Below are 14,480 nucleotides of genomic sequence, written 5' to 3'. Positions count from 1 at the left end.
CTACTAATGATTGGCTTATCAAAATCCATGTAAGTGACTTCTTCTTGCCCCTCAACCATACTGAGATTAAGTGGCTGGGATACTTCACCCAGCTCAGGCCTACTCTTTTGGTTATTTATTTAATGCTCATGCAAGGACTACCTTCCATAAGATCCCACTAGCAAATTGCTTAGCCATGCACAAAAGACTTCAATCCACAAAGGCAAAGCCAAAATTTGTCAGAGAAGAGTTTATGTGCCTTTTTAAAGTGTTTGCCCCACTGCTTCTTACACAGAAGGAACTCTGCCCAGACAAGCCTTGTCTCAAGGAACATCTATCATAGCTCTATCAATCCCATTTACTTTGACCACCAGCTCTATGTATGTTTCTAGCACCAATATATTTATTTGAGATGAATGAAGATGGACCATGCTTCCGTTGCATTATCATGGAAGAGTGGTCTGGGCTGAACCAAGTACATATCCCTGATTTCTTTAAAAGTGATTCAGTTTGTGCACCATTCAAATTCCAGCTGCAAGCTCTTTCTTTTGCTGGCCATTTACTTTTGAGTCCAAAAAACAATACCGTGACCAACAATCTAGATGGCCTCAGGGGCACCTTGTTGGGACAACACAAGGAAGAAAAGTTAGAAAGGTGAACAAATGGGCTAAGAGAGGGATGGCACCCCTCCAAGTCAGATATATCACTGGAAGCACTAAGACCACCATTTACCCATGGTCTGTACCTCATTGTCTTGGAGTCCAACCACAGTGGCTCAGGTTGCAAGCTCAATGAAGAAGAAATAGGTAACATACTGTGGCAAGGCAGGCCTGTTTGGCCCCGTGGGTCTGTGCTCCCTACGGTTATGCCAGTGGTGTGGCTGGGTGGGAGCGGGGGGGAGCCCGGTCCCACCCTCTACCCCGGGCCCCGACCCAGGGACCCTGCGAGGAGTAGCCTCAAACAGCTCAGTCCAAGGGCTACTACCTTCCCTGGGTCATTCGTCTGTAGCCCCCCCTGGCTTGTGGTCCTCCTTCAGGCTCTTTGGGGCCAGTGTTCTCTGGTCTTGGTTGGACAGGCTCCTTCTTACCTCCCGTGGCTGGGTGCTCTCGCCACACCCACACTAGCTCCTCCACCGGCTCCACGCCTTGTAGCCGCTCCGCTCCTCCACTCAACTCCCTCTCAGCTGCCCCCATCTGCCTGACTGGGAGGCTTTTAACTGCTGGGGCAAGCTCCTTGATTGGCCCCAGCTGGCCTAATTGCCCTAGAGTAGCCCCAGCTGGATCACCCGGGAACAGGGATTTGCTAAGCCTGGGGCTGATATATATGCTTTCCAGCACCCTCCTATAGCCGTCAGGGCTGGCCCTGTCACAATACATATTTATGACATCATGGTGACTGTCCTGCAAGGGATCACCAGGAATTGTCACTGGAAGATCATGCCATCACAACATGGGAAGCCAACAGTAATACTGAAATGTAATGACCAGGCTTATGGGTTTGATCTGTTTTGGAGAACAACAGGCAAAGCTTCAAGTAGCACTGCTCCATGCATGAATCCTTGATCAGAATTTATATGGTGTGGCCTTTATTCCAGCCACGTTGTATTTATATAGTGTTGTTGCAGAAATAATAGATGGCAAGGCAAAAACAGATACCAACACTCTCCCAGAGTCGATGGGCCTATACTCCCTCCCAACTCAAAATAAGCAACAGATCCAAAATTTATATAATGCACCTGTCACGTGGGCTGGCTTGAGTTGGGGGGGCATTTAGTATATTGTGTGACATCAGTATGTCAGAATCATGATAATTTGTGTGAGATATATCATGTCTGGTACTGTTAGAAGGGATATATTGTGCTGAGTAAGATAATAATACTTATGTTCATGTATTATACGTAAAATGGAAGTTATGGATTTATTTGTATTTGTATGTATGTATTTCTGTATGTCAATTTGGGCTGGCTGGGACACACCCCAGACAGAGAGGTGGCAAGACAATAGCCTGCTTAATGGCCCACTAAGACACTCACAGAGGCAAGGGACCCAGGAAGAAACCCCAGGCATACCTGAAAAGTCACCATGATTGGCCCACGTGACTCTGGACTCCATTTTATTCCTTGTGACTTTCCACAGGCCGCATGGCCTGGAACAGAGGGTATATAAGATCAAACCACAGAATCCATTTTGTCTATGTTCCTGTCCAGCTGCAGACACACACCTACCTCTGGATCAATTCATTTTGCACCTGAACCGAAGGACTTAGACCCATCCAGGTACTGGATGTGAACCAGAGGGAACTATACAAGCCTGCAACTCCAAATTTCTTCCAGAAACCTGATGTATATGGATTTTTAATCATTTGTACGTATGTGATTTGCTTTAATCCTTTAACATTTCTCTCATGGTTTATTTCTTTCTTTTTACAATAAACCTTTAGTTTTAGTTACTAAAGGATTGGCTGGCAGCATGGTATTTTAAGTAAGATTCAAACTTATATTGAACTGGTACTGTGGCTGACCCCTTAGGGTCAGAGGGAACTTTTTTAGTAAAGAGCATAGAGTTTAAGTAACTGGTCTCTTTACTGGAAACAGTGCTGATTCGGGAGCCAGGAACTGAAATGCAGTAAAGGGGGCTGTGGGCATTTGTGGACTGGTTTCTTGATAACCAATGGGGGGGGGGAATCAGAAGCAGTTCATGGCTGGTTGGGAAGCTGGCTTCATTGTCACCCACCAGTGCTGGAAGAATCTGCTCTCCTTTTGCAGCCTGCCCTGATCTTGGCATTCTCAGGTGGCTACCCTGGGCACGCTAACCCATGCCTCTGGGCTATTTGCAGATGAGATAAGGTGAACACACGAAGGTCGGGCAGACATGAAAGGATTCGGGGATTGGAGTGATGACCAAGGATGAGAAAGGAGCCAATGACTAAGGATGAGAAAGGAACTGACGACCAGGAACAAACAGGAACTGATGAGGACAGGAACCAACTGGAATGGAATCATGATGAGGACAAGAACTAACCACAATCAAAGTAGGAATGACTAATAGGTAAGTCTCGAGCCAGTGTAACAAGGGAGAATACATGCAACTATCTGTGGGCTGCCACTTGGGAGGACAGCAGCTCTCAGAGGTCACCAAAGTCTTAAATGTAACAAATCTGACCAATCAGAGAGCTTCCTTTTCCTGCCTTTTGCACACCACACTCAGTTTTGCGCACGGCATCCATAGTTTCCACACAACACTAGAGTTAAATGCACACGCCACTTCACTTCTGCACGCGGCACCCAACTTTTTGTGCACACAACATTAAAGGATTCAAATGTCCTATGTTATGGCCTGACAAATACAAAGGCCTATAATAGAAAATACCAATCTAAAACATGATGGTCAATCAGGGCTTATCAGTAGGGGTACCTAAAATTATTACAGTCAGGTAACAGACTCCCTTCCTTGGTGGACAAGTGTACTTTAGGCAAGTTACTTGCTTCATCACATGATGTTAAAAGATAAATGCTGATTCATAGAGTTGGAAGGGATCTCAGGTGGTCATCTAGTCCAACCCCCTGCTCAAAGCAGGACTAACCTCAGCTAAATAATCCCAGCCAGGTCTTTGTCAAACCACAGCTTAAAAATCTCCAAAGATGGAGATTCCACCACCTCCCTAGGTAACCCATTCCAGTGCTTCACCACCCTCCTAGTGAAAAAATTTTTCCTAATGTCCAACCTAGACCTCCCCAACTGCAACTTGAGACCATTGCTCCTTGTTCCGTCATCTGCTACCACTGAGAACAGCCTAGCTCCATCCTCTCTGGAACCCCATTTCAGGTAGTTAAAAACTGCTATCAAATCCCCTCTCATTCTTCTCTTCTGCAGACTAAACAAGTCTAATTCCCTCAGCCTCTCCTCATATGTCTTGTGCTCCAGCCCCCTTATCATTTTTGTTGCCCTCCGCTGGACTCTCTCCAACTTGTCTACATCCTTTTTGTAGTGGGGGGCCTAAAACTGGACACAATACTCCAAAAGCAGCTTCACCAATGCCGAATAGAGGGGAATAATCACTTCCCGTGATCTGCTGACAATGTTCCTATTAATGCAGCCCAATATGCTATTAGCTTTCTTGGCAACCAGGGCACACTGCTGACTCATATCCAGCTTCTTATCCACTGTTACCCCCAGGTCCTTTTCTGCAGAACTGCTGCCTAGCTCATCAGTCCCCAGTCTGTAACTGTGCATGGGATTCTTCCGTCCTCAGTGCAGGATTCTACACTTGTCCTTGCTGAACCTCATCAGATTTCTTTTGGCCCAATCCTCCAGTTTGTTTAGGTCCTTCTGTATCCTATCCCTACCTTCCAGGATATCTACCACTCCCCCTAGCTTAGTGTCATCTGCAAATTTGTTGAGGGTGCAATCTACCCCATCCTCCAGATCATTAATGAAGATGTTGAACAAAACTGGCCCCAGGACCGACCCCTGGGGCACTCTGCTTGATTGATATTATGTGCCCAATAATTAACCTTGCCCAAGCAAATCAAATCTAGTTACATAGTGACATTTGAATTATACAGAGAGTACTTTAAAATTTGATTTCTCTATCTGTCTAAATTTCCTTTTCACCCAGTAGGTTAATATTACCAGGTAAGCCACAATTACAGTTTGTGTTGTCAAAATGAGAACAATCGGATGAAGTAAAATGAATCAACTGGAACCATTGTAACTGCTGTCCCATCCAAACAGACTCTCCCACCAGTGGTGGAATTGTATATCACCCTTAATATGCTTGAAAACTGTTTCTATCTGCTTAGCAGAATATTGAACTGTTAGCATAAACTCCATACTGGTTTCTTTTAATTCTTTTAAATGCCTCTTCAAGTCCGGATGTTACACCTTCTGCCTTAACACAGATAGACTGGCTCAACTTCACTAATTAAGTGGTAATGGTCTTTTAACATCTTAACTTCTACTAATGCCATGCTAAAATTAACACTAACTATTTTACACAAACATAGGTTCAGGTAGGGATTATGAGAGACAACATAAAAATGATTCACTAGGAAACTGGAACACCAGCTCCTTAAACATATACAAGACTTATTTACCACCACTATAGCTAAACAATTAGCCTCGATGTTAGTTAATTTATAATGAAACTTCTCTTCTTTAGGATAGAGACATATATGTGAATGATCTATAAAGCTGGATTGCACGTAAAGCATAATTTGCCTTCCTCAATACATGCATCCAGGGTAACTGCGCTCCAGGTGCCTTCATTTAGGTGGACCCATTTAATTAAATCGATTGGAACCATGATCAAATTATTTGCATTAAGCCCAAGGGAAGCTAAAAGATACACCCATTCAAACTGTGCTTGTTTAATGGTCAATATATGTGTTATCACTGTGTTGTTGCTCTCAAGATAGGAAAAATTGACCATCTGCCACCTCTCCTTGTGCATTTTCTCAGCCCTGTTAGTAAGATCTCTCATTTATTTTTCTCATTTACAGGGGCAAAACCCATTCAATCCATCCCATATTAAATCCTTGGCCACAGTGACAAGCCAGATTTGTGCCTTCATATATGACAGTGCTATAGACACATTTGGTTGCAGTCTAACTAGGGCATCTATCATGTGCATGCTGTCTTCTTCCTGAGCATCCCACAATTCTGGTAGGATGCTGGGTACCTTAAACTGGATGGTGGCTAGTTTGTCCAAGGAGATGGTTAGGGAGAGGGACAGAGATGACAAATCCTTACCCAGTGTCTCAAGTTTATTGGCCAGGACTTCTTGATCTACTATATTGATCACACACAGACCCATGCCAATTCCCCATAATATTTTAGCTATGGTGTCCCTTCTGTTTCTTCCCGTTGGCTTTTGTGAAATGTTGTCTTTCACCCATTTGTTCCAACCCTTTAGGATAGTATGTGCACATTCTGATTGAATCTCATTCAGATCTAATTGAAAAGATAATTCTACCTTTTGTAACAAATATTTTGGGTTCATAAGCACCTTTTTTCTAGTGTCCCTTTTTATTACGAATGGTCCAATCAAATTTGTTTTATGAGGTAGGATCACAGTTACCACTGTCTTGAATTTTAACGCATAGTAGCCAGTGATCCACCATGTTCCTGAGTCATTAGCATTTGTTTTTACAGTGGCACTCTTTTGATACATTTACAGCTCTATTATGACTACCAACATCACATCTTTCATAATAAATTCGCAGATCAAAGGAGTTGGTAGAGGTATACAACATTAAATCAACCGTTTCAACAAAGGATTGGAGACAATGTTAACAATGACAGTGGAGTTTTCCTCAATTAAAGAAGGGACACTTGTTTCTATAAACATACATTCAGGGTATGACATATTGATTATTTTTATGCAGTCTCCCAAAAAATTAAATAACAAATCATAACCCAAATTCCATGTATAGTTCTCCTCTGTTTTAGTCACTAATACGTACGGTTCCCCATATGGCACTGCAGACAGATTTGTGGTCTTTTCTATGCTGATGTCCTCGTTTAATAAACTTAGAGTCCACATAGCTAATCTCGGGCTCAATATTCTTCTATTGTTACATCACTCAGACAGGATATATTGCACTGGGGTGTGGGTTGTTCTTAGCACTACCGGGGCAGTACCTATTATGTACTCCCAAAGTCCCAAGTCTCACACAAGAGCCAAAACTTCTTTTTCACAGATGTTAAATTGTTGCTCAATGCCACGTAATAGTCTTGAGCCGAAAGCTACCAACTTCATACCAGTGCCCATATCTTGCAGGAGGACTGCACTGAGACTTTCTTTAGTTGTAGCCAATTGAGGAAAGAAAGGTCTGTCGGGCTGCGGGTATGCTAGGACAGGCACCCTCATCAAAGCCTGCTTGAGTATAGCAAAGAATTCTTCTTGTTGTTGCTCCCACTTCCGTTCCTGGTCCTTCCTTAACAGCAAATATAATGGCTGCGCTATCTTCTTGATAATAATTCTCGATAAATTCCCTTGAGAATCCTGCAAGTCCCAGAAATGATTGGAGAGTAGACACTTGGTGCTAGGAGCTTACATATGAGCTCTATCTTCTGTGAGTTGGGTCTCCTTCCCTCTGTGCCCAGCTCTATCCTGAGATAGATGACTTTTTCCCTCACCAGCTGAGCTTTAGTGGAGCTTACCACTAACCCAATGCTTTGGATCTTTTGCAGAACTCTTTCTAAGACTTCTAGGTTTTCTTCTCGGGTATTGCAATTAATACACCATCTACGTAACTGATGATGTGGCTGTTCTCAGGTGGGCTGCTCCACATCCTGGAGATGAATCAATGGCAAACAGATGGAGAGTTATGGTACTCCTGGAGCATTCAAGTAAAAATGTACTCTGCATTCCAAAAGTAAAGGCAAACTTATGCCAGGCATTGGGGTGCAATGTTATGGCAAAGAATGCATTTCTAAGATCAAACACTGAGAATCATTTTGCCCCAGCTGACACAGCCACCATCACTTCCTGGAATTTAGCCACCACAGGGGCCATGCTAGAGGTAACTCAGTTAAGCTCTCAGTAGTCCACAGTCAGCTTCCAGGTCATTTTGTCCACCTTTAAGACTGGCCATATCGGTGCGTTATATGGGCTTGTTGTTTCCACCAGCACACTTTGCTGAACCAGTGCTTCTACTGTGTCTCTAATGCCATCTTCAGCCTCTCTAAGGTAATGATATTGTTTCATGAGTTGAGGGTCTGGTCCCTCTACCTTTACCTCTGCGTCTATCTGGCCACATCACAACTTATTCTTAAGACACACATCAGAATACCTGTCTGCCAGGACTGCCAAATCTCTGTCCCATTTTGGTGTCTCAGGTTTTTCCGGGGCCTTAAAGGCTGCAACCCGGTGTGAAGATGGAATAATCACACATTCTGTTACGTCCTCATTTCTGTGCCATAGTACTTGATTGGGTAGATCCACAATTAGTCTCAAGTCAGACAGTATATTGATTCCCAAAATCCCATTACCATCAAGGGCTTGAAGACCAAATACACTCTCTGCTCTAACAGTCCCTATAGAAAATGCCCAAGGGTCAGTGAACAGTATGGCATTTTCCTTCCCGTTATAATCCTTAAGAATTTTTATTGCCTTAATAGGTAAATCCTTCAATTTCAGTGTCCTTTTGGTGCAGAGTAACGATAACGTTCCATCTGTATCAACAAGGAGATGCTGCAAGAAGTGTCCAAAACCACCTTGAAATGTTGCTTTAATTACCGGCCTTCCATGTGTATCATGCGTTAGAGGTTATTTACGTAGAGAGAGCTGGGGCGGTTTGTGGTATTCATAAAAGACTTTGGCTTTTTCAGTGGGTTTGCAGCTGTGTCTGCATCCTACTTTCTTCAGAAGCACCTCTTCCTTCATGTTTGGTGAGCCTCTTCAGTAGCTCCTTAGTAGGGAGGCCGTGGATGTCCTCTCTCTTTTTATATCTTAGAAGTCATCTCCAAAGCATATTTTTGTATGCTTTGTATTCCTCTGGTGCCACATGAACTGTTGACTTTTGTCAGCTTTTCTATAGCTTGTTTCCTTTAGCTGCTCTTTACCAGTAGATTCTTTTGCAGGAGTAAACATGGATATTTTTTTCTTAGGGACTGATTGTGGAAAAGCCTCCTTTTGAAGCTCATAAGCCTTCCTCAAAATCTCCTCAATGTCCTTAAGACACATTCCCTTGGAATTAATGGCTCCTAATGTAATTTTCAGAACAGGTCACAAGTCCTGAATGAATGCCTCCTTAAATTCAGGGATGGCGAAATTGGACACCCTGTTAACTATTGGTGCCAGCCCTGCTAGCCAGAACAGCAGTTTGTTTCCGCACAAAAAGCGCTCTGGCCTTTCATGAAGTTTCAGTCTTTCAGAGTAATATCTTCCCATGATGGTTTCAGAGGGAAAATATAGCCTGAATACTGCATCATACATATATGAAAGATGAAAAGTGGCAGCGACTTGCACTTCCCCAGGTAGAGTGTTGTAATCCTCTGTGTGCATACACTCTCTCAAGACAGTGGTTATGTCTTCCTTGTTCAGGTTTGGAGTAAAACTCAATCTAACCAGCCAGTCAATTGCTGACTATGTAGTGGGCCCAGAGTCTTACCCATTGCTGCTCTATTTGGGCCATAATTTATGACCGTGGTGGTAATCAGTGCCATGGGCAATTTATTCCCGACACATACCCTCCACCATATCAGGAGGCAATTCCGGGACCTAAGGCATAGACCAACTATTTTCCATTTTCCACATCCATACATCTTGGTGATAGTCTAATCATTATCAGAGTCCTCACTAGAGGAAAAATCTGATTTTAAACCCCTCCGAGGGTCCAAATACATTGTGGACATCATCCCTCTGAATCTCCCGATATCTTTCTTATGCTCAGTAATTTTGAGCTGACACCTTGAGTGGTCTGCACCCTTGATCTTATCTCTCCACATCTTTTTAATCATTCCCCTGAGGGGGGCCTGTGCCTCTTGTACTTTTCTAGATAACACATACACCTGTTTTTACCAATTGCTTCATCATTAACCTCCTTTAGCCTTTGTTCCAATTTGCTGATCTGATTGAGTTGACCAAGCAATTGAGCACAGGCTGTCTCTGATTGAACAGTGAGCTTTTCAACTCTGGCTCTCTGTTCAGTTAACTGGCTTTTGAGATGAGAGATCACACCTTTCCCTTGTGTGCATCTCTCTAGCTCTTTTGCCACCATGTACAAGCCATATGTGAGTTCCTGTTTCTTCATCTTTTTGTTAGGCACTTGCTTGGTGGTCACCAGGCTTTTCCAATGTTCACACAGCACAAACATAGCGTTTTCACCCTTGAACATGTCATTTGCCCAAGGATTTTTAAATTTACACAATGAATTCACACAATAACTCAGTTCATTTTTATTAATCCCGCTATTCCACCCCGATGCCCCAAAGGTCTTGGTACCCTTTACAATGGTTGTACCTTCCATTGTGTTCCACCCTTTAGCCAATGGCCAACTAAAAGTTTGGTGGGAGTACCTGTCTGCCTTTGCGGCCCTGCTTGCTGCGGTGTCTTAAGACACTTCACACGAACTTTGGTGTAGAAACTAGATGGTGCCTGCTCACAGCCTCGCTGCTGTGGCATCTGGCCACCACCTTCTCCTAGGAGCTCTACAGCTGCCCAGCACCTTGCCACTGGTATTCACCAGCAGAGCTTCTGGTTCAGGAGCTACACACAGTGCCACACTGCAACCCTTGGCAATATGCCTGAGTATCTGGGGCTATGGTGGAAACACTCACTGCCTAGTGCTTCCTACTAACTAGAGATCCTTAGTGTTTGTCTCAAGCAGTGCGACTGCATTCTGGACTATATTCTGGGTTAAGGCCCTTCTAAAAATTCAGAATATGGTGAATAAAATAATATTTCTTTATGAGGAGTGACTGCTAGCAACCAGAAGCCATTCTTCTTTTGAGAGCATTTCAAACGATTTCCAATGCCTTAGTATAACATAACATCACAAACAAAACACAAAATAAAACACATACAAATGTTAATATTGTGTCTATGGTCTAGTACTCTTTCATTGTTTTCTCAGGGATTATTCAACACTCTAGCTTTTTACCTGCATTATAGATATTAAACACAAACAATGTAAATGCAACATTATTATGGTTGCAAAGTCAAGCACTCAAAAATTAAGAAGTACCAGAATTGAGGGTTCCTGTGCAACATTAATTCAGCCCTCTTTCATAGATTCAGAGATGTTAAAGTCATAAAGAACAATTGTGATCATCTGCTCTGGCCACCTGTACAATATAAGCCATAAAATTTCACTCTTTTAATTCCTGCTTGATAATTGTGATTGTGCTTGACCGATAATTGTGCTTGTCCGAGATAATATCTTTTAGAAAAACATCCAATCTTGATTTTAAAATTTTCAGTGATGGAGAAACCATAACAACCTTGGTAAATTTTTCCAGTGATTAAGTAATGTCACTATCACAAATATGCACCTTATTTCTAATCTATATTTGTGTAGCTTCAGCTTCCAGCCACTGTTCTTGTTATACCTTTCTCTACTAGACTGAAGAACTTCCTATTATCAGATTTCTAATCCCCATGTAGGTACTTACAGACTGTGATCAAGTCATCTTATCTTTCTCTTTGATCATCTAAATAGACTGAGCTCCTTTAGTCTTTCGTTCTAACACATTTTCCAATCCAAGGCCTCTTCTCTGAACACTCTCCAATTTATCAACATTCTTCTGGACACCAGATCTGGATACAGTATTCCAGCAGTAATTGCACCCATGTCAAATGCAGAGGTAATAAATTGCATCCATGTCAAATACAGAGGTAATAATCTCCATATTCTTACTCAATATTCCAATGTTTACACATCCAAGGATGCCTTAGCCCTTTAGCCTGCAGCATTGCAATGGGAATGCATGTTCAGCTAATTATCCACCATCCCCAAGTCCTTTCAGAGTCATAACTTCCCAAGATAGAATCCCCCATTCAGTAAGTATGGCCAATGTTCTCAAATGTGGCCACTGTGGCCGCATATGGCCACCAGGGGGTGTCCATGTGGCCACAAGAGCATCCAGCAGCTGGGATGGAGAGGAAACCTCCCAGCCAGTTTCACCTTGCTACTCTTGGGCAGGGGTACAAGCCGGGACTTGTTCGGAGCAGCCCCCGCAGGGTGAATAACTCCCGGCCCTTGGTTCCAGAAGCACCTTCCACTGCCGGATTGCAGTGCCAAGGTAAGTGACCTTCCCCTACGTGTCTGCCTCTGGGTCCACACCCCTCCCTGCCAACCACTGGCTGCCCACCTTTCCTCCTGCCAGCTGCACCAGTGCCTGGGGTCCCGACTCCCACTCCCTTCCCTCCCTGCCTTTCCAACATCCACAACTCCTGGCTGCACCGCACTTGGGGTCCTGACTCCCACTCCCTTCCCAACATCCATCCCCCTCATCCCCTGCTGCATCAGTGGCTGGGGTGCAGACATCCACCCCCTTCCCTTCCTGCCTTTCTGGGACCCACTCCCCTTTCCTCCCTCCCTCCCTGCCAGCCACTCAATTGCCTCCAGGGTTCTTGTATTCACCCACTCACACCTCCCACATCGCTGCCGGCCATGCCAATGCCTCTGAGCCCCGACTTCCATCCCCTTCCCTCCCTGCCTTTCCTGCACCCACACTCCTTTCCTCCCTCCCTCCCTGCCAGCTGCTTGATTGCCTCCAGGGTCCTTGCATTCACCCACTCATCCCCCCCTTCCCTGAAGCCATGCAATTGAACCCCAGCCTCCAGCAGTCCCCTCCCTAAGCTGCAGTTCTTCCCCCCCCCCCAAAGCAGCCCCCCTGCCTGCCTCCTACCAGGGGCTCAGGGCACTTACTGTACATGTAGCCAGACTGGCTTCTCTGCAGGGAAGAACAAGTAACTCCCTCCAGCCACCTGGCCAGAGCTGCAGACCCAGCAAAAAATAGAGACAACTGTAACATTTTTTTGTTATTGAGTCTGAAGAAAGAGAGAAAATACTACATAAATAAATTACAATTATTTGGACATTGATATGTGCATATTTATTTGATTTTCCTAACATTAACTGAGTATATTAGGAAAAATTGTCAATGCGGCCACCAGCAAGAGTTGGTGGCCACACTCTGAGGCCACCAAAAAAATTGTTGTGAGAACCACTTATATTTTCCTAGATGTATGACCTCATATTTGGCTCTACTGACATATGTATTGTTTGCTTGCACCCAGTTTATCAAGTGATCCAGATCATTCTGTATCAGTGACCTATCCTCTTCATTATTTATTATTCCTCCAATATTTGTGTTATCTGTAAATGTTACAAGTAATGATTTTATGTTGATTTCCCAACTCATTGATACAAATGTTAAATAACGTAGGACGCCAGTAGAAACACAGCTGCTTGACAGTGATTCCCTGTTCCCATTTTGAGACCTATCATTTAACCCATTTTTAGTACATTTAATGTATGCTATATTGATTTTGTATTATACTAGTTTATTAATTAAGATGTGCAGTACCAAGTCAAATGCCTTACAAAAGTCTAAGTGTATTACTTCAATACTATTACCTTTATCAACCAAACTTGTAATCTCATCAAAAAATGACATCAAGTTACTTTTACAAGGCTTATTTTCCATACACCAATGCTGAATTTAGTCCTGTCTCAACCATTCCATTATCTTGGCCAGGATTAATGTCAGACTGACAGGCCTGCAGTTATCCATCTCATCCCCTTTAGCATTTTAAATATTGGCACAACATTAGTTTTCTTCCATTCTTCTGGAACTTCCTCAGTGTTCCAAGATTTATTGAAAATCAACATTAATGATCCAGATAGCTCCTTGGCCAGTACTTTTAAAGTTTTTAAAGTAAAGACTTCTATCCTGTGTCCCTTTGGTTCCCTTATCTGTTTTCTACAAATCCTAGCTTTTAGTTTATATTAATTGATATCAACTTCCCCTTTTTACATTTGTTATATATTGTCTTTTTAATTTTTATAGCTGCTTCCCCTCTAAGCCAGGCTGTTTTTTTAACTAATATAGCTTCCTTTCTCCACTGTGAAATTGTAGCTTTTTGAGCTTCTACTAAACAGTTCCCAAATATCATTCACATTTTTGTGTTTAAATACTTTCTCCCAGCTGATTCGGATTAGAATTCTTTTAAGCTGTGTGGAACTGGTTCTTTTAAAGCACCAAGTACATATATTACTGGCTTGGACCATATTCTGTTTGCACAAAACAAACATAATCAAATCATGATCTATGCAATCACATCTTGTACCTAAGCACTCACTAATTTTTTTAGTTTAGAAAGTTCCCCTTTTCTGTCATGATGAAGTCTATGTAGAATTCCACCATATTGGATACAACATTTTTTGAGTTAGGAAATTGTTACCTATATTTTTTGGACATTCCAATGATGTTTTAGTACTAGCAGCATGGGGAAGGAATGCAAGACAAAATAGGGTAAGAACAAATTAAGGAATATTTAGATAAGTTTGATGTATTCAAGTCAGCATGGCTAATGAAATTCATCCTAGGGTAATTAAGGAACTAGCTGAAGCAATCTTGGAACTGTTAGCAATTATCTTTGAGAACTCATAGAGGATGGGTGAAGTCCCAGAGGACTGGAGAAGGGCAAACATAGTACCTATCTTTTAAAAGGGGAACCTAGAGGACCAGGAAAATTATAGACCAGTCAGCCTAATTTTGATACCTGGAAAGATATTGGAACAAATTATTAAACAAACAGTTGTAACCACCTAGAGGATAATAGAGTTATAAAGAATAGCCAGCATGGATTTGTCAAGAACAAATAATCCCAAACTAACCTAATTCCCTTCTTTGACAGGGTGACTGGCCTAGTGGATGGGGGAGGCAGTAGATGTAATATATCTTGATTTTAGTAAGGCTTTTGATACAGTCTCACATGACATTCTCATAAGTAAATTACGGAAAAGCAATTTAGATGAAATTATTATA

This window comes from Emydura macquarii, unplaced genomic scaffold (assembly GCF_026122565.2).
Source record: "Emydura macquarii macquarii isolate MOO-44397 ecotype Brisbane River unplaced genomic scaffold, CSIRO-AGI_Emac_v2 contig_3295, whole genome shotgun sequence".
In the NCBI taxonomy this organism is placed as follows: domain Eukaryota; kingdom Metazoa; phylum Chordata; order Testudines; family Chelidae; genus Emydura; species Emydura macquarii.
The sequence above is the reverse complement of the archived record's forward strand: the minus strand, read 5'-3'. Positions refer to the sequence as shown.